We start from the raw sequence: 22,181 nt of genomic DNA, 5'->3' as shown, positions 1-22,181 counted from the left end.
TTTTGCTTTCCCCTCCTCTGCCTTCCCCACTCATTCTCCCCCTTTCCCCCTCATTTTCCCGGGTCCTCCCCCCACCTCCATGTGACCTCGTCTCTACTTTATAGTGCAGTGTTTAATTAAGTGTTCAGTATTGTACGTTCCCTCTTTTAAGTGTTGCGAACAGACACCATACTGTCGCTAGGTGTGTTATTTAATTCTTGCAAACTGGAACCAGACTGTCGCTGTGTTTTTTAATTGTGCCTGTATAATTACTATGTGTTTTAATCAGCATCACTAACCCTTTGTTATTATATTTTCACTTCCGCTATTTTTCGCCATGTTACGGTTATAAAAAAAAGGTCACCATTTAAGCGCCTCTTTTTATCGTTTGTTATCTAATCATTATGTTTTTAACTCTTCTATAGGCTGCGGGGTGGCGTATTAAGCTGCTGCCAGCCCCCCCCCCCCCCCCCGTCTGGGGGTTAATCGAAATTCAATAAAGGAAAAAAAAAGATTCGGTGATGACGTGTCCTTACCGAAAAATAGGAAGAAATGCAGGATTTGTTCAGTGGAGTTAACAGTCTAATAAATATAGAACATGGACTGAGAGTGAATCGAAGAAAGACGGAAGTAATGAGAAGTGCGAGGATGAGATTAGCGGTAAACTCAACATCAAAATTCGTAATCACGAAGTAGAAATAATTAAGGAATTCTGCTACCTTGGAAGCAAAATAAGACACGACTGACGATGGCAGGACATAAAAGGTTGCCTGGCACTGATGAACAAGGAAAAGAAGTCTACTGCTGTCAAATAGATTTTAATCTGAGGAAGAAATTTCTGAGAAAGTGCGTTTGGAGTACATCTTTGCATCCACCTGAATCGGGGACTGTGGGAAAACCGGAACAGAAGGGACAAGAGGCGTTTGAGATGTGATGCTACAGAAAAACGTTGAAAATTAGATGGACTGATAAGGTAAGCGATGAGATGTTCCGCATTATTGAGGATGAAATGAACACCTCGGAAACAGTGACAAGAAGAGTGGGCAGGATCATAGGACATATGTCAAGACATCTGAGAATAATATCGCTGGTAGAAGAGGGAGCTGTACAGGGTGAAAACTGTGTGTGAAGACAGAGATTGGAATACATCCAACAAATAACTGAGGACGTAGGATGCAGGAGCTACTCACATAAGGAGAGTGGCAGCAGAAGTGAATTCGTCGCCATCCACATCAAACCAGTGAGATGACTCATGACTTAAAAAGAAGGTTCCTATATAAGAAACCGTTTGAAGGATGCTGCACTAGGCCATTCCATTACCGAGGTCGTTCTAAAATTGGAGAACCTTTCGATTTGACGAGCTGTGAAGTTCTGTTCAAACCAATCGCCGTCGTATCGTAGACGCGTCTAATTGTTGGCTAACAGCGGGCAGGACCTATCGTTTACAGCGTATTTGAGAGATTTCATACTGCATGAGAAAAACAACGATCTCGTGATTTGTGATGTTTGTAGTGTAATACGGTCTGTGAAGGCGAAGAAAGTCTTTCCTACCTAGATTTACAGACAGATAACAGAAGCTTCAGTACGAAAATAGTGCACCATGTTCAATGGCGGTCGCACAAACATACATCACAACGACCAGGCGAACGTCGAGTTGTGACGGACGAATACAAATCAACTACTGAGGGAACAGTAGATAAGGACTACTGTGAACTGAGCTTACGTTTCCTGAACTTTTACGGATCTCCTTATCAAATTGTTAGGGATCATCTGGGGTACAGAAAAGTGTCCGCCAACTGAATTCTTCGATTTTTGCCAGATGAACACAAAAACAGTTAATAGGAGTTGCGCTGATTTATTTCACTCGTTGTGACAGAGCTGGTGTAGAGGTTTTGAGCTATGTTGTTAATTGGTTGTGCATAAAAGTCCAGAAACAAGGCGCGAGTCAGTGTCACAGCACTTTTAACCATCTTCAACAAAACCAGACATACCCAGACAAATTCCGAACACCAAAATTACTTTGGCCGCAGTGTTTTTGAATCGGAAAGGCGTCCTGTTGATTGACTTTATGCCTTGTCAGGAGATAGCGGCCAGCTGTCAAATCCTTCAGCGACTGCGAAACAAACGGTGCGGATTGTTGTCCAGCGACACTGTGCTTCTTCATGATAACGGCTGCCCGCATTCTGCTGCGTTGACAGAGGGTTTGCATCGGCACTTAGAGTGGAAAATTTTTAAACATCTGCGTTATAGCCTTAACTTGACCCCAAGTGATTACCATCTTTTTCCCAATATGAATGATGTTATGGATGGCAAACGCTATGAAAATGACAACGAACTGGAAAAGGACGTCAGTAACAGCCTCAACAACTTGGCGTCAACTGTAAACGCGGAAGGCGTAGGAAAGCTCGGGAAACTCTGCGACAGACGTTTGAATACCAAAGCGTAAGACATCAAAATATTTTGTAAAATAAGTTCTCTTTCCTTGTTGTTGTTGTGGTCTTCAGTCCTGAGACTGGTTTGATGCAGCTCTCCATGCTACTCTATCCTGTGCAAGCTTCTTTATCTCCCAGTACCTACTGCAACCTACATCCTTCAGAATCTGCTTAGTGTATTCATCTCTTGGTCTCCCCCTACATTTTTACCCTCCACGCTGCCCTCCAATACTAAATTGGTGATCCCTTGATGCCTCAGAACATGTCCTACCAAACGATCCCTTCTTCTGGTCAAGTTGTGCCACAAACTTCTCTTCTCCCCAATCCTATTCAATACTTCCTCATTAGTTATGTGATCTACCCATCTAATCTTCAGCATTCTTCTGTAGCACCACATTTCGAAAGCTTCTATTCTCTTCTTGTCCAAACTATTTACCGTCCATGTTTCACTTCCATACATGGCTACACTCGATACAAATACTTTCAGAAATGACTTACTGATACTTAAATCCTTACTCGATGTTAACAAATTTTTCTTCTTCAGAAACGCTTTCCTTGCCATTGCCAGTCTACATTTTATATCCTCTCTACTTCGACCATCATCAGTTATTTTGCTCCCCAAATAGCAAAACTCCTTTACTACTTTAAGTGTCTCATTTCCTAATCTAATTCCCTCAGCATCACCCGACTTAATTCAACTACATTTCATTATCCTCGTTCTGCTTTTGTTGATGTTCATCTTATATCCTCCTTTCAAGACACTGTCCATTCCGTTAAACTGCTCTTCCAAGTCCTTTGCTGTCTCTGACAGAATTACAATGTCATCGGCGAGCCTCAAAGTTTTTGTTTCCTCTCCATGGATTTTAATACCTACTCCGAATTTTTCTTTTGTTTCCTTTACTGCTTGCTCAATATACAGATTGAATAACATCGGGGAGAGGCTACAACCCTGTCTTACTCCCTTCTTAACCACTGCTTCCCTTTCATGTCCCTCGACTCATAACTGCCATCTGGTTTCTGTACAAATTGTAAATAGCCTTTCGCTCCCTGTATTTTACCCCTGCCACCTTTAGAATTTGAAAGAGAGTATTCCAGTCAACATTGTCAAAAGCTTTCTCTAAGTCTACAAATGCTAGAAACGTAGGTTTGCCTTTCCTTAATCTATCTTCTAAGATAAGTCGTAAGGTCAGTATTGCCTCACGTGTTCCAGTATTTCTACGGAATCCAAACTGATCTTCCCCGAGGTCGGCTTCTACTAGTTTTTCCATTCGTCTGTAAAGAATTCGTGTTAGTATTTTGCAGCTGTGGCTCTTTCCTTATCTCTAACAAAAGTGTTTACTTTTAGAGAAATCCTCGTAATTTGCCAGTGGCAGCAATGTCGTCTATACTGGAATAAAATTCATAGGCCCTTCCACAGGGATCGAACTCTTACCAGTCACTGATTAAGCTCTGTAAAAATTATCTAGCGCTTTTTTTCCAATCACGCAGCAGAATTACTCCTTGTCATGGAAGGTGTAAGTAACGGTTATGAAGCGAAACAAGGTAGCATCAAAAGGATATATAGCAGATATAGTTGTGGCCGTTATTAACTGGTTGGTACTAATCAGATTTGGAAGAGAAGTCAGGAACGGACAATTATTACCACCAAAATGCCGTCAGTAGACACAAGGAAAGTTTTCATACTCTTAGAATGGGAAAACGAAGAAGAAGTGTCAGTGGAACAATCATCGTTTTGCTAATGACATTGTGCTATTTGCCCCGGCGCAGATAAATTTTAACTGCGAATGGAGCAATTTAACACAGCAAGTTTGAAAAGAGGCACGGAAATAAATTACTGTAAGAAGTGGATGATTTACATTGGAGTGGACCAGTTAATGAGTTTTTCTATTTAGGGCACTTGTAGAGAGGAATGTATAGACAAAAACAGAAATAAAAGAATAAAAATGGCCTGCAGTACTCTTTCTTTTGAAAAACAATCTCGCGCTCCCAGTTAGCATGAGCATGAAAATTAAAATTCGTGCACATGTGTATACAACCAGTGAGTGTAGTGAAACGGGAGTTTAACTGCGGCGATCGTTCAAGAACTGAGGGACTGTAAGCGAGGGATGCAAAGGTGCAAGTTGAGAATTAATGAGAGTCATACGAAACCAATAAATATGTCTGGAAAAAGATAAGAATAGAAGACATTACTTTGTAATTAAAATTGAATGGATATGGCTGAGACATGAGGGAAGACAATGGATGATACATGAAAGAAGGTGATTACATTCTTAATTTTAGGACATAAAACCGTGACAAAGTTGATATGTAAATTTCCTGATGAGGAAGAGGAAACGAAATGAAACTTCACGGCTTGAGAGTGTATTTTACTTTTTCAGTGACACAAATATCGGGTCAAATTACCATGAACTTGGTAGTTTTTTTTTTTGGTCATCAGTCTACTGACTGGTTTGATGCGGCCCGCCACGAATTCCTTTCCTGTGCTAACCTCTTCATCTCAGAGTAGCACTTGCAACCTACGTCCTCAATTATTTGCTTGACGTATTCCAATCTCTGTCTTCCTCTACAGTTTTTGCCCTCTACAGCTCCCTCTAGTACCATGGAAGTCATTCCCTCCTGTCTTAGCAGATGTCCTATCATCCTGTCCCTTCTCCTTATCAGTGTTTTCCACATATTCCTTTCCTCTCCGATTCTGCATAGAACCTCCTCATTCCTTACCTTATCAGTCCACCTAATTTTCAACATTCGTCTATAGCACCACATCTCAAATGCTTCGATTCTCTTCTGTTCCGGTTTTCCCACAGTCCATGTTTCACTACCATACAATGCTGTACTCCAGACGTACATCCTAAGAAATTTCTCCTCAAATTAAGGCCGGAATTTGATATTAGTAGACTTCTCTTGGCCAGAAATGCCTTTTTTGCCATAGCGAGTCTGCTTTTGATGTCCTCCTTGCTCCGTCCGTCATTGGTTATTTTACTGCCTAGGTAGCAGAATTCTTTAACTTCATTGACTTCGTGACCATCAATCCTGATGTTAAGTTTCTCGCTGTTTTCCTTTCTACTACTTCTCATTACCTTCGTCTTTCTCCGATTTACTCTCAAATCATACTGTGTACTCATTAGACTGTTCATTCCGTTCAGCAGATCATTTAATTCTTCTTCACTTTCACTCAGGATAGCAATGCCATCAGTGAATCGTATCATTGATATCCTTTCACCTTGTATTTTAATTCCACTCCTGAACCTTTCTTTTATTTCCATCATTGCATCCTCGATGTACAGATTCAAGAGTAGGGGCGAAAGGCTACAGCCTTGTCTTACACCCTTCTTAATACGAGCACTTCGTTCTTGATCGTCCACTCTTATTATTCTCTCTTGGTTGTTGTACATATTGTATATGACCCGTATCTCCCTATAGCTTACTCCTACTTTTTTCAGAATCTCGAACAGCTTGCACCATTTTATACTGTCGAACGCTTTTTCCAGGTCGACAAATCCTATGAGAGTGTCTTGATTTTTCTTTAGCCTTGCTTCCATTATTAGCCGTAACGTCAGAATTGCCTCTCTCGTCCCTTTGCTTTTTGTAAAGCCAAACTGATCGTCACCTACCGCATTCTCAATTTTCTTTTCCATTCTTCAACTTGGTAGTACGAGCCCATTTATCAATATGACACTCCACCAACTCTGGACGGTATGCATACTCAGGCCGGCCGGAGTGGCCGAGCGGTTAAAGGCGCTACAGTCTGGAACCACACGACCGCTACGGTCGCAGGTTCGAATCCTGCCTCGGGCATGGATGTGTGTGATGTCCTTAGGTTAGTTAGGTTTAAGTGGACTAAGTTCTAGGGGACTTATTACCACAGCAGGTTGAGTCCCATAGTGCTCAGAGCCATTTGAACCATTTTTTTTTTTTTTTTTTTTGCATACTCAGATTCAGCTGGGAAGGATGTCGTCAACGTGTAGAACCCTCTGCTGACACGATCTGACCGGCAACTGCTGCGACTGGTGCTTGACATCTTGCATACTGGCACAGGGACAAAGTTGATCTCCAAGCTGGTCGCCACGTATTCTGTCGGGTGCAGATCAGGGCATCTTACTACCCACGCACACCACGGCGGCGCAGTGCATTGCTGAGTATACATGCAATTTTCAGCCGGGAAAAAACTATAGAAAAAACAGCTGTACATCTTGTAACAAGTCGCACTAAAATTGTTTTGTCGTTGGAAGGAATAGTTAAATGGAAGTATTTATGTATGTAAAATTTCACTCTATTACGCTAAGCTTTCAAACACCAATCACAACCAAGCCTTACTTTATACTGTGCAAAGTCTGAAAACTCCACACACACACACACACACACGTGACAACAGTAGGCAGTTTGTTACAATGTTTCACCGACACTGAAGCGCAAAAGATATGTAAACAGGCAGAATACGCCGCTGCGGTAGCCAATGCCTATATAAGACAACAAGTGCCTCCCGCAGTTATTAGATCGGTTACTGTTGCTGCAATGGCAGGTTATCGAGATTTAAGTTAGTTTGAATGTGGTGTTATATTCGCGAGGTGACACAGCATCTCCGAGGTAGCGATGAGGTGAGGATTTTCACAATTTCACGAGTGCACCGTGAATATTAGGACTCCCGTAAAATATCAAAACTCCGACATCGCTGCGACCAGAAAAAGATTCTGCAAGAACTGGACCAACAACGACTGAAGAGAATCGTCCAACGTGACGGAAGTGACCCTTCCGCAAATTGCTGCAGATTTCAAGGCTGGGCCATCAACAAATGTCAGCGTGCGAACCATTCAAATAAACATAATCGATATAGGCTTTCGGAGCCGAAGGTTCGTGTACCCTACATGACCGCACAACAGAAAGCTTTACGCCTCGCGTTTGACCGTCAACACCGACCCTAGACTGTTGATGACTAGAAACACGTTGCCTGGTCGGACGATTCTCGTTTCAAATTGTATCGAGCGGACGGACGTGTACGAGTATGGATACAAACACATAAATGCATGGACCCTGCAAGTAAGCAAAGGATTGTTCAAGCTGGTGGAGACTCTGTAATGGTGTGGGGCATTTGCAGTTGCAGTGATATGAGACCCCTGATGCGTTTAGATAAGAGACTGTTAGATGACATGTACGTAAGCATCCTGTCTGATCTACTACATCCATTCATGTCTATTGTTCATTGCGACGGACTTGGTCAATTCCAGTAGGACAATGTGACACTCGACACGCCCAAAATTGCTACAGAGTGGCTCCAGAAACTCTCTTCTGAGTTCAAACCCTTCCGCTGGCCGATAAAGTCCCCCAGACAAGAATATTGTTGAGCGTACCTGGGATGGCTTGCAACGCGCTGTTCAGAATAGATCTTCGCCTTCTCATACTCTTACGGATTTATGGACAGGCCTGCATAATTCATACACTTATATGGGTAAGGTGTCTTTTCTTTCGGACATGTCCGAAAGAACAGACACCATTGATTACCTGCAACCGTCTACAACGAAGTTAGAATTATATATTAATACCTTCAGCTGCTTAGGGCGTTGATATACAGGGTGTTACAAAAAGGTACGGCCAAACTTTCAGGAAACATTCCTCACACACACAGAAATAAAATTTGTTATGTGGATATGTGTCCGGAAACTCTTACTTTCCAAGTTAGAGCTCATTTTATTGCTTCTCTTCAAATCACATTAATCATGGAATGGAAACACACAGCAACAGAACTTATCAGCGCGACTTCAACACTTTGTTACAGGAAATCTTCAAAATGTCCTCCGTTAGCGAGGATACATGCATGCATGGAATCCCTGATGCGCTGATGCAGCCCTGGAGAATGGCGTATTGTATCACAGCCGTCCACAATACGAGCACGAAGAGTCTCTACATTTGGTACCGGGGTTGCGTAGACAACAGCTTTCAAATGCCCCATAAATGAAAGTCAAGAGGGTTGAGGTCAGGAGAGCGTGGAGGCCATGGACTTGGCCCGCCTCTACCAATCCATCGGTCACCGAATCTGTTGTTGAGAAGCGTACGAACACTTCGACTGAAATGTGCAGGAGCTCCATCGTGCATGAACCACATGTTGTGTAGTACTTGTAAAGGCACATGTTCTAGCAGCACAGGTAGAGTATCCCGTATGAAATCATGGTGGTGAATCGAGGAAGTACAGTACATACTGATGAAACTAAAATGAGCTCTAACATGGAAATTAAACGTTTCCGGACACATGTCCACATAACATCTTTTCTTTATTTGTGTGTGAGGAATGTTTCTTGAAAGTTTGAGGGAGGAGGAGGAGGAGATTAGTGTTTAACGTCCCGTCGACAACGAGGTCATTAGAGACGGAGCGCAAGCTCGGGTGAGGGAAGGATGGGGAAGGAAATCGGCCGTGCCCTTTCAAAGGAACCATCCCGGCATTTGCCTGAAGCGATTTAGGGAAATCACGGAAAACCTAAATCAGGATGGCCGGAGACGGGATTGAACCGTCGTCCTCCCGAATGCGAGTCCAGTGTGCTAACCACTGCGCCACCTCGCTCGGTTTGAAAGTTTGGCCGTACCTTTTTGTAACACCATGTATATCAACGGGGACAGGTGGAAATGTGTGCCCCGACCGGGATTCAAACCCGGGATCTCCTGCTTACATAGCAGACGCTCTATCCATCTGAGCCACCGAGGGCACAGAGGACAGTGCGAGTGCAGGGACTATCTCGAGCATGCCTACTGGACCACATAAATATTTAGTTCTGGCAGTACCGGCCATGATCTTCCTCTTCTGTGCGGATGCACGCATATTACCCGAACTCTTACGCGACTTGGTAAGAATGTCTTCCACGAGTAATGAGTGTGTTGGGTAGGGGTACTACGAATGTAGTGTGTGGACATATAAGGTGAGAATGAGGGTCTCGCGGGAGGCGTGCGCGAGATAGTCTCTGCAGTCACACTATCCTCTGTGCCCGCGGTGGCTCAGTGGATAGAGCGTCTGCCACGTAAACAGGAGAACCCGGGTTCGAATCCCGATCGGGGCACACATTTTCACCTGTCCCCGTTGATATATGGCAACGCTCTAAGCAGATGAAGGTATTAATATGTAATTCTAATTTTCTGCATGATTCATGTTAGTTAATTCCAGCGTTACTTCAGACATTTGTCGAGTCCATGCCAAGTCGTGCTGCGGCACTTCTGCTTGCTCGCGGGGGTCCTACACGCCATTAGGCAGGTATACCGGCTTCTTTGGCTTTTCACCATAGTTATTTAAATGTCACAAAATGTTCCGAATTGCACGCTGTGCTTTAAATCGAACTCCCTTCCACAATTTACGGCACTTCTCAAACATTTTGGCACCGAAATATTACAATATTATAAATTTTCAGCGGAGCAAATTTCAGCAGGTCTGATCAGTATGGGATACAAGCGCGTGAACATGCTGATTTCTGACTGGCAGAGAAACATCACGGCCAGTCGGAAAGCAGCATCAAACCCGCTCAATTCCTAGCATGTAAACAGCACCAATTGAAATTTGTTACTGGATCAGAACAGTAAACTGCAGTAAACTACTTTCACAACCGCATGACATAGCTACTGGTAAATCTTGGCCTGGTCGTCTGTTCCTGACTTCTGTCCAGGACTGCGCTGGACATCTTCAGAGGCGCTCCTCCGCTGAGTCTTGCCGACCTGACATCCGGAAAAGTTTACCAGCAGCGATAGCAGTAAAGTGCAATAAATAAATTTTGAAAACTCACGAATATAAAATTAATTCCCTCTTAACAAAGCTACTTTATCGAAATAATAATCTCATTTCCCTAGTACCATGAACTGACGAAATAGTTTATAACAAATTCCCCAGTACGAATGAGTACCACACACGGCATTCTCGAACACTCCCCACGCGAACAGTTACTTCAGTGTATAGTATAAAAACTTTACAGAAACCATAATTTCTCATCCACACGTTCATTCGCTCTCGTAGCTAAGCACAATATGGTAGTAATTGATAAACAATTAGAAAATTAAACAAACTGCAAATGGAAATGACCGAATCTTGACTTCAGCTCAAACAGTGTCGGTCACCTAGTGACCTATACCAGATCGCATAATGGTACGTACTCTCGAGCAATCCGATGCCACCTGTCGTGCGAGTGGCTCATACTGCACGCCTGTTCACAAAACTCCCATCTCAACAGCCACGATGTAGAGGCACTACGCTTCAGCACACCACAGTCCGTATGTGGACCAGCAATATTCTATTGAATAATGGCACCATCGTACCGCCACATGAGGGATAACACACGAGGACTCAGAATATCCCTCGTCTGGTCATCCTTCCTCCGTGATTTCCCTAAATCTCTTTAGGCAAATGCCAAGGTGGTTCCTTTGACGTGGCACAGCTTACTTCCTTCCCCATCCTTCCCTAATCCGATGGGACCGATGATCTCGCTGTTTGGTCCCCTCCTTCAAATCAACCAGCCAACGCAGATTTCCTGTGACGTACTCCAGCGCCATCCAGCAGAGGTCCCTCAGTCACTTCGTGCCGTCACCTGAAGTCATTGAATTGAATTTGAATTATATTTATTGGTCGTTTAGAGACCCATTGCTTTACACTTTATAACACGTCGTTCATTTTACAGCTTTTCATAGAGATTACAAAACATGTCCCATATTACATCAGCAATTATTGTTTCAGCAATTACGATGGAAGTAATAATAAATTAAAAGTACAATAGAAATTGAAAGAAAAGTACAAAAAATATTCAGATTTTAACAGATAATGGGAAAGATTTGGATAGAAAGACGGAGAGAAATGTTATACTATTTGAGCTAGCCTGGTCTGTCTCGCGTCCGTCGGCCGTCGTAATTTAGTATATTATTATTGTTATTATTATTATTTGATTGTTGCCGACTTACGTGGTGAGCCTTAATAAAAATGATATTCCATTTAATTTTGATTTTACGATTAAATGCTTTCCTGAAGTTCTCCTTTTTCACAATATTAATCTCAAATTATTTGTTACGTTAATGAATGTTAGACTCGCGGCATCTTAAAACATGAGCATACAAGCTGAACAATGTAATAAACTTTTCATATTAACTTCCTCGGCTAGTCAATTCACTTTAAAGCAAAAGATCTTTAGTTATTAATTACAATTGCGGCCCACACACGCGCGAGAGTATTTTTTCTTACCTCCGTTAACCATTGTATTGTAGTCGGAGTCCTGGCTCTGGGTCTCTGCTATGGTACTGAAAATAAGAATCTTAAAGCTAAGTATTTTCTGCAACGTCGGGCGGCTGTGGAGAAAAATTAATATTATGTTAATAGCGGGCGAGTTTTCCGCTTCCGCTAATTTTGCATAAGTTAATATCGCCACGTAATGGCGTCGTTGGCTGCATCGACCGCTGCAATTGTTGAGCTGTAAATTACTTGAATGCAGGTTAATTCAAGGAAGGCGGACATGAAATCGGGATCACCCCTTACAAATTAAAAGTGCACAATAATATTAAATCATTATATTATATGCTTAACTCATACAAATATGCTTACATTTGCCAGCACTCGAAAGATGTCCGTCGATACACAATAAAGACAAGAGAAGAAGTGAAGACGACTAAAAAATTAACAAAAGACCGTATCTTGTCGTCTCTTTAGATCATTTTGTCATAAATTATTTCTTTGCAATCTAAACCTACACAGAGAAATTATTATTTTACGGCTACATGATAAAAATGTATTATTCAATTTTTTAATGTCTCTTCTTTATAAATATTGTTTTTAAGTCTTTTCGTAATATGGCACTGGGGACGCTATATCTGAAAGCCTCGGAACTACTTCGAACTTTGCAGTCCCAGTCCACAACAGTTTCATTTACGGATTAATATTTCTAAACACTGTTTAGGAAAATACTGTAAGCATTATGTACATTCTGGAAAGTGCAGTGGTTTGTGAGTGTAAAGTATGATACTTCTTGGGGTTATTAAACTAATGCCTGAAGTAGTGCTGGACGCAACTGACACCAGGAATGCTGTCCACAAATCCGTAAGTGTACGAGGGGGGGGGGGGGGGCGGGGGCGCGGTGGAGATCTTCTATGAACAGCACACTTTGAAAGGCATCCCATATATAATAACGTTCATATCTAGGGAGTTTGGTGGCCAGCGGAAGCGTTTAAACTGAGAAGAGTGTTCCTGGAGCCACTCTGTAACCATTCTGAACGTGTGGGACGTCCCATTGGCCTGCTGGAATTTCCCAAGTCCGTCGGTATGCACAATAGGCATGAATGGATGCAGGCGATCAGACAGAATGCTCACGTACGTCTCACCTCTCAGAGTCGTACCTAGACGTACCAGTGGTTCCATAGAACTGCACAAGCCCCACGCTATTAAAGAGCCTTCACCATCTAGAACAGTACCCTGCTGACAGGCAGCGTCAATGCATTCATGAGCTTGTCTCCATACCTATACAAGTCCATCCGCTAGGCAACTTGTTCCCACTCATGGACAATCCAATGTCGGTGTCAACGGGCCCAGGTGAGGCGTGAAACTTTGTGTCGTCGTCATCAAGAGTACAAAAAATGGTTCAAATGGCTCTGAGCGCTATGGGACTTAACATCTGAGGTCATCAGTCCCCTAGAACTTCGAACTACTTAAACCTAACTAACCTAAGGACATCACACACATCCGTGCCCGAGGCAGGATTCGGTTCCGAAAGCCCATATCGATGATGTTTCGTTGAATGGCTCGCACGTTGTCACTTGTTGATGGCCCAGCATTGAAATCTGCAGAAATTTTGCTGAAAGGTCGCACTTTTCTGTCAAGCTGGTCGATTCTCTTCGGTCGTCGTTGTTCCCCTTCTTGCAGTATCTTTTTCCGGCCGCGGCGATGTAGGAGGTTTGATGTTTTACCGAGTTCTTGATATTCATGGTACACTCGTGAAATGGTCGTACGGGAATAATCCCCACTTCATCGCTATCTCGGAGATGCTGTGTCCCATCGCTCATGCGCCGACTGTAACACCGCGTTCAAAGTCACTTAAATCTTGATAATCTGCCACTGTAGCGACAGTAACCGGTCTAACAACTGCGCCAGGCGTTCATTGTTGTCTTATATAGGCGTTGCCGACCGCAGCGCCGTATTCTGCCTGTTTACATATATCTGAATAAGCTTGCGTATACCAGTTTCTTTGGCGCTTCAGTGTACTTAAGATAGAACAGGTTTACAGGGCTGATTGTATTACACTGTTTATTCTAATACTTTAATTATTCTAGAGTTGTGTAAGATTATCTGCAGTACATGACAGTGAAAGTGTTCGCTGTTTAAGTGAGTGTGTGTTTCGGTTCTGCTGTCTGCTTGGTGTACGAATTGAAACTGCTGTCTTGCGTACTTTGTGTGTGTTGCAGTGTTTTGTTATAAGTCGTTGTCTGTCCGTATTCGCCATGTCCTTCAGCGATTTTATTTATTATCTCCCATTCGTCTTTGTCTTATTTCCCGTATCATATCATTGTCATACTGCTTTGGTGTCTGTTGTGCTGCTCTGTATCGGTGACAGTGAGAAAGTATGTGATCTTGTGATCTATGTTCCCCACATGTAGAAATAGGTCTCTGGCTGCGACCTATGCGTTGTAAGAGCACAGGGTAAGGACGAGAAGTCATACTCTATGACGGCAGGAATATAAAGCATTTGGAGAACGGGACCTCTTCGCTGATCGCCATTCTAGCCCATGAGATCAACCAGGGTAGTGCAGAACCGTTTATTCACCGCTGAAAGTTTATAGATTTTACTCCGCTGTTAAAACGATCCGCATTAAAAAGTAGAATTTTACTGCGTGACTACAATATAGTTATTTGATTATCTTAATGAGAACAATTTTCATTTACTATGTAACTCTGATGTTAATGTATCTCTGACCTCAGTTCGCCCTCATAGCTGAATTGTCAGACTGCATGTATCGATTCGGATGCGACTGCTGGCAGTACGAGAGATTTTCCCCCGATAGTAAGACCTTGAGGAGCTGCACTGCCTCGTGAAGCCAATTAGCGGCTGCGTCAATGGAAGTAGCGGCTGTAAAGATGGAACAGCTGACAGAAAACGAGATGTCAGTGTGCTGACCTTTCCTTTTCTACTCTTATTTCTCCACACTTAAAGGTCGAGCAAACTGTTTGGGAAGACTATAAAGGCATAACGTTGATTTTGTTGCTAACCGCTGCTTACATAATTTGCCCAACATCAGCACCAGTGACGTCAACGAGATGCCCTACAGTGCCAGATTTGCACCTGCTGATCAAAATTTGAACTAACTTTTTTTCTGGTTAGATCGCTTCCGCGTAAGCGCTTTATCATATCCACCTAGTTTCGCTGCTATACGATAATTACATCACACACTAGACCTCCGTGGGAAGCTGCACTTTAATTATAACTACCAACTATTTCATCAATTAGTATCTATTGTCTCTCCTTACTTTACTTCTTCCTACAATTTACTGACATTAAAAGAACGTATACAAAGAATGTCCTGGTATGCCAGTCTTCACTCTAGCGCTTTGTCTCCGGATCTTACTCAAATGCTCGCATTTCGTCCACAGTAATACCATTGTCTAAAAAGTCAGTCTCAACTGGAACATGTTCTAAAATTACATTCGATTGACCTACTGGTCGATAGTCAATCCTTTTGAGTCAAAGTCGGGGTTCTCCTTTCCCATGACGAGGTCGTCTGTCAAGACATTGAGCACAATGGCTGTGAAATCACCCTAACACAAATTCGGCGATCAGAGTTCAACAAATCACGGACACAAGACGCTCGAGGACCAGTTGTTCTAAGCTACATCCGTCAATGGGAGACAAAGGTATCGTCATGGGCGTCCAAGCGAAGTACAATAGTACCGCTCTTTTCCTCTGTATACGTAAATCGTATGTTGGATAGTATATCCTTCCAATAAATCGTATGTTGGATGGTATATCCTTCCACAGTCAATCAGTGGCGACACTGTCCCGCACGCTGCTGCGTAATCGACAAACAACCACCGACGTCTGTGGTCCAGCTATTCGTACTTACGAATAGAGGCCGATTTGTTGTGCAGCATTGTAATTTACTAAGAAAACTAACTTTGAAACCGGGTCCATTGTATGACAAGATGCTAAGTGACGTGAGCTTTCCTCTTAGGCTGTAACATGATTGGTGATCAAATAATTTTCCTAGCCTTTATTGTCGAGATTCAGAGACGAAGCGTTTGCTTCCCTTCTAGTGGCGCCCATGTTCTCCCCAAAAAATGAGCGATCCCATTTTCGTTTCTCGTAAGAAACAAAAATAAAAACACACGACACTAGGCGTGATGGACCTAGCTTCTCAACATCCTGTTGTAATCGTGGACTTCATGGATACTTTTCATTTGCAATTCATTATTTACAAGAAATTAATTTAGGGTAAAAGGCCAAAAAAGCTTATAGTTTATTTTCTATACTCTCTGCCTGAACTCTGACGATTTGCATATTAAAACTATATTTACAAATACTAAAACATTCCCCCCCCCCCCCCAACTTTGCCGCCCTTGGCAGTTGCACGTGCCTAAATACATACCTGTGCGTGAGTTTAGGTTACCGCTGAATAAGCGTCCGCTGTCGAGTTTAGCGCCCTTTGCTTCCCCCCCTCCCCCCTCCCCCCTATGTGGACAACATTTCACCAAATTTAGGATGCTTCCTAAAGAAACAATATATTTACTTTCCCGCCCTCCATAAATACCTATGTTTTTGTCATCTTGATAAATAATGGTCTGGGTTTGCGGAAGACTGGAGTCTACAGAATACCATGTGAATGCGGCAAAGTCTACGTTGGTCAAATCACAAGGACGAAGCGGCTTTCAAGTTGACCAGGCGTGGGAGTTGGTGATCTTTTTGTATCTTTAGAAGGTCAAAATTTTACTCATAACGACACGTCCATCGAGAGTTATCTTTATTGTTTTGGCCCATGAAGTTTAATCTCGCAATTGCATGCTGTATCATCGTTGTGCATGCGCCTACGCGCCCAAGATAGCGTCATATTCGACAACAGAGGGCACTTAACTCGGCAAGGGGCACTCTTACAGTATCATCTCACGCTCATGCGTCTCCGCGCCAGTCATAGCTATTAAGCCAATTATGTGCACCAGCAGTTCCATAATGAAACTCACCTCTAGATGGCTGAACTGATGTCTGTCAAAATATCGTTGCACGATATCATCCATTGCTAGATCGGCATGTCATGTAATCTGTACGCATCATAAAAATGGTTGCTATGTGTGTAAGTCTGACATTTACCCATACTACTAGTTATAGGTCTTCCCCACCCAATCCGCCTTATCAGGGCGTTCTCTTCCTTCTCTTCCCATGTTTTGTTACTCTCTCTCTTTCCCTTCTGCTCTTCTTTCCCCACACCTGTTTTCCCAACAGCTATTAGTCGCACCAATTCCCCCTCTACTCCACCTCCTCTACTGTGCCAACAGCCACTCCTACCGCATCACTGCAAATGCACCAGTCCTCCATCCTTGTACCACCACATTACTACCATTTTCACTGACCAACTCTTTCTCCATCAACGACTGACTTACCGGCCGCGGTGGTCTAGCGGTTCTAGGCGCTCAGTCCGGAACCGCGGGACAGCTACGGTCGCAGGTTCGAATCCTGCCTCGGGCATGGATGTGTGTGATGTTCTTAGGTTAGTTAGGTTTAATTAGTTCTAAGTTGTAGGCGACTGATGACCTCAGAAGTTAAGTCGCATAGTGCTCAGAGCCGTTTTTGAACGACTGACTTCCTGTCCCATGGCAGAGCCTTCCAATTTCTAGTATTTCATTTTACCTTTTATTATTACTGCTTTTAACTACCAGGAGCACAACGGATGCAGTCATGTACTGTGCGGCTGGTCCCGGCGGAGGTTCGAGTCCTTCATCGGGCTTGGGTGTATATGTGTGTGTGTGTGTGTGTGTGTGTGTGTGTGTGTGTGTGTGTGTTTGTCCTCAGGATAATTTAGTTTAAGTAGTGTGTAAGCTTAGGGACTGATGACCTTAGCAATTAAGTCACGTAAGATTTCACACACACACACACACACACACACACACACACACACACACACACACCAAAACCCATCCATAGTATACCTCAAAATTTCCTTTCTATTTTCCTCCTTGAAAAAGACTAAAAGGACTTCATTTCAGCCTGAATATCTCCGCAATCTATTTCTCGTTTTTTCACCTTCTTTACTTTTATATTTGTCCGTAGACCGAAGAGTAGGTCGCCTGTACCGATGACAACCTACCCATTCCCCTCGTCCGTATGGGACGTGGAGGGAATGGGATAACAATTATGAAAAAAATTATGTGTATGTTCCAGATATCCTTCTAAATGACTGGACCGATTTAAATCAAACTTGGTACACATATCCCTTACTGTCAGGAAACAATCGCTGAGGAGACCAGAACCACGTACCCTTCATATTTTAGGAGATATAACATCATAGACGTTAGATGTGTGAATGCCGCATTATGCATGATGTTTCAATTAGTTCTTCTTTGCTACTAACTGTACTCGCAACATTATTCGCAGACAGTACCTGTATATGCTGTTGAATGTACTTACATAAATAAATGGAATTACTCCACATAGTTCAAGACATACGACGTCATAAGCACTAACATCATGCCTGAAGTTTCAACATATTTATTCCTTACTACTATGACAACCTTACAGTCGAGTTAACTCAAGGAAATTCCTGCAACCTGGCAGCGCTTTTGACGGCTTCGAAATGCGAAGTGCAAACGGCTATTGTGCCGCCCACTGTGGCCGAGCGGTTCTACGCGCTTCAGTCCGGAACCGCGCTGTTACCACGGTCATAGGTTCGAATACTGTCAAGGGAATGGATGTGTGCGATGTCCTTAGGTTAGTTAGGTTTAAATAGTTCTAAGTCTATGGGGCTGAGGACCTCAGATGTTAATTCCCATAGTGCTTAGAGCCATTTGAACCATTTGAACAGCCACATATACAGTGGGGTAACAGACGTACTTTTTCCTGGAGCACTGCAGTGACCGAACGTGGCATGGACTCAAAAATTGGTCCCCTGCAGAAATATAGAGCCACGCTGCCTCTATAGCTGGCCATAATTGTGAAAGAGTTGCCGGTGCAGGATTTTGTGCAGCAACGGACTTCTCGACTGTGTCGCAGAAATGTTCGATGGGTTTCGTGTAGGGCGATCCGGGCGGCCAAACTATTCGCTCGAACTGTCCAGAATGTTCTTCGAACCAATCGCGAACTATTGTGGCATGGTGACATGACGCATTGTCATTCATAAAAAATTCCGTAGTTCTTTGGGAACATGAAATCGTGAATGGTTGCAACAATATCCAGTCAATGATCGGCTTCACTTGGACCAGAGGAACCATTCCATTCCATGTGAACACAGTCCACGACATTATGGAGCCACAACCAGATTGTACAATGCCTTCTTAACGTCTTGGGTCCATCCGTTCGTGGAATCAGCACCACACTCGAAATCTACCATCAACTCTTAACAAGTGAAGTCCGGACTGATCTGATCAGGCCACAGTTTGTAGTGATCGAGGGTCCAACCGATATGGTCACGAGTCCAGGAGTACATGCGTACATAATCAAGTCGGAAACTTTCGCATGAATCGCCACAGAACAAATGACAGCTCCATCAATGTATTGCCCTTTTACATCTTGTGTACGCGATACTGGCGCCATCTGTGTAAATGGGTATCCCTATCCCGAGAGCTTTGTCTCCACGAATAGGCGTTGTCATGGAGACGTTTGCATAATCTCATTGTAGACATGCAAAGCAGCTGCGCTCAGCGTACAGAAACTGTTTCGTAATTTCTCAGGTTTTATGACGAATACATGGAAATGAAATTTATTTGATATTAGGGGAGATTGGGGGTAAAATGACGCGGATCAGTAAGTCTTTAATTGTGAGAACCAATTTTATCGGTGTTGTCATCTGGTGCTCGGTTGCACAAATGAGCCTATAGATCGCGGAAACCGTTACTTGCCAATAGTCGACGCAAGAAACAAGAGTGTGTTTTAGCTTCGTTTTCTCTAATATTTGATCTCTATATTATAAGAGGTAAGCCATCTTATGTTATGTTAAAACAGCAGTTTTTGTTGTTATTCCTATCTAACTAAACTCAGTATTATACGAGGACTGTTCGGAAACTAAGGTCCGATCGGTCACGAAATGGAAACCATAGTAAAAGTGAAAATTTTTTTATTCGCAACAGTTAGCCACCCCTTCCAGCTACCTTTATAAATAGTCGCCACTCCACTCATAGCGTTGTACAAACCTTCCATTATCCTCGTCCCAGCAAGCATCCGCCTGTGGCTTTCGACAATTCTCTACACTGGTCTGCATTTAGTTACTTGTGCCAAAATGTTATCTTCGTAGCCAACGGTTCATGTGGGCATAGATGAACATCGGAGGGAGCCAATTAAGGGCAGTGTTGTGGGTGATCAGACACTTCCCATCGAAAACCCTGAAGAAGCATCTTCATTGTCCCTGCAGAGTGCAGCCGACAATTGTCATGAAGAAGAAAACGCATGACATTTATGTTATGTGGGCTGCAGAGCTTCAGGCGAAGTCTCTCTCCAGATCCACATACTTGGCGAAAGACACTGTTGTTTTAGGAATTTCTGCGTGATCACTTTGCTCTCTGAACTGAAAAAAAGTAACCTGAAGTGATCGACAGACACACTAAAGATACTGCCCAACACATCCGTGCAAAGTGCTATCGGATTTTCACAGTGGTTTCCATTTCGCGCCAAATCGGACCTTACTTTCCGAATTCGCCTCGTACAAGTATTATATCTCTTACGCAAACTGAGAGTGTGGAAGGATAGTTTTATATGAGTCATGCCTGTTGGGATAATTTGACGCACAGAGGCTGAGTGCGTGGCACTACATAAAACTGGCGCTAATAGCATAGGCACATAGGGAACACACACGATACAGATCTGTATGTCCACGGTATTGGTGATAAGTTGAGAAAACCGTCCCGAAACACATGTGCTACAAAACGCCACTGTTTCCTGTTCATATACCCCGACATCAATATGGGATATGATCATGATGAACACGTACACAGGCCGCACAACGAGTTGGCATACTCCGGATCAGGTGGTCGAGCAGCTGCTTGGGTATAACCTCCCATTCTTGCACCAGTGCCTGTCAGAGCTCCTGAAGTGTCCTAGTGGTTTGAAGACGTGCAGCGATACATCGACCGAGAGCACCCCAGACGTGCTCGATGGGGTTTAGGTGTGGAGAACATGCAGGCGACTCCATTCGTCTGATATCTTCCACTTCAAGGTACTCCTCCACGATGTCAGCTCGTTGGGGTCGTGCGCTATCCTCCATCAGGAGGAAGGTGGGAACCACTGCACCGCTGAAAAGGCGGACATACTGGTGCAAAATGACATCCCGATACACCTGAGCTGTAACAGTTCCTCTGGCAAAGACATGCAGGGGTGCACGTGCACCAATCATAATCCCACCCAACACCATCAGACCACGACCTCCATACATGTCCGTTCAAGGACATTACAGGGTTGGTATCTGGTTCCTGGTTCACGCCAGACGAAAATCCGGCGACGAGAATCACTGTTCAGACTATACCTGAACTCGTCTGTGAACATAACCTGGGACGACTGTTCCAATGACCATGTACTGTGTTCTTGACACCAGGATTTAAGGGCTCTACTGTGACCAGGGGTCAGTGGAACGCAACTTGCAGGTCTCCAGGCGAATAAACAATGTCTGTTCAGTTGTCGGTAGACTCTGTGTCTGGAGACAACTGTTCCAGTGGCTGCGGTAAGGACCCGAGCAAGACTACCTGCAGTACTCCGTGGCCTTCTGCGGGCACTGATGGTGAGATATCTGTCTTCTTATGGTGTTGCACACTGTGGAAGTCCCGTACTATAGCGCCTGGACCCGTTTCCTGTCAGCTGTAATTGTTGCCATAATCTTGAGATCACACTTTGTGGCGCACAGAGGGCCCGTGCTACGACCTGCTGTGTTTAACCAGCCTTCAGTCGCTGTAGTATTCTACCCCTCATAATTTCATCAATATGTGTTCTCTGAGACATTTTCAACATACAGTCACCATTAGCACGTCTGAGAACTTCTGCACACTTACTCCCTGCACCGTACTCTGACATGCACCAACACACCTCTGCGTATGTGGATTGCTGCCAGCGCCACCGTGCGACGACCGCAGGTCTAATGCACTGCATGGTCATACCCCGAGGTGATTTAAACCCGCAAACCGCCGACCAAAACGTTGTTTCACCATGTATCAGCATTATCCTTAATTTATGAGCATGAGTGTATATGAGATACATTATGTACATTTAATAAAAGCCAAAATAACACAGTGCACTGTTTTTGTAAGAATGGAGAATGGGTTGCTCTGTTCCGATGCTAAAGACGTACACCCATACAGCGGGAAGAGCCGTTTGGATGGCAGGTGAATTAAGAAATGGCATCAGCGCTGTTTATAATGGGACTTCTATTAGAACAGAGCGCCATCCAGCACAACATACCAAAGTAGTATGAGGTAAATTCGGCAAAGATGGCGAGGAATGCTACCAGTGCATTTCTTGTGTTTCTCGCGTCATTCTGAATGCAGTGAGTGAGACATTCTGAAAACTATAACTGTGACTCCCGTCTGAAGAAGCGTTAGTTGGTTAGTAGATTTGCAGGACACCAATTATTAACCTCAGCAGCTTGGTCCCTTAG

General features: G+C 43.6%; 1 protein-coding gene and 1 non-coding gene across 2 annotated transcripts in view; one reads left to right on the top strand and one right to left on the bottom strand.

Moving 5' to 3' along the window:
- The window catches only part of LOC126151735 (synaptotagmin-15-like), a 159,117-nt gene that overhangs the window by 22,954 nt on the left and 113,982 nt on the right, over positions 1-22,181 (top strand). The window lies entirely within an intron of this gene.
- On the bottom strand, positions 9,029-9,103 carry Trnat-ugu (transfer RNA threonine (anticodon UGU)). Its single transcript has one exon. It is a non-coding gene; the product is annotated as a tRNA-Thr (tRNA).

The sequence above is a fragment of the Schistocerca cancellata genome, chromosome 2, assembly GCF_023864275.1.
Source record: "Schistocerca cancellata isolate TAMUIC-IGC-003103 chromosome 2, iqSchCanc2.1, whole genome shotgun sequence".
NCBI classification, from domain to species: Eukaryota; Metazoa; Arthropoda; class Insecta; order Orthoptera; family Acrididae; genus Schistocerca; species Schistocerca cancellata.
This window is presented reverse-complemented; position numbering and strand designations above follow the sequence as displayed.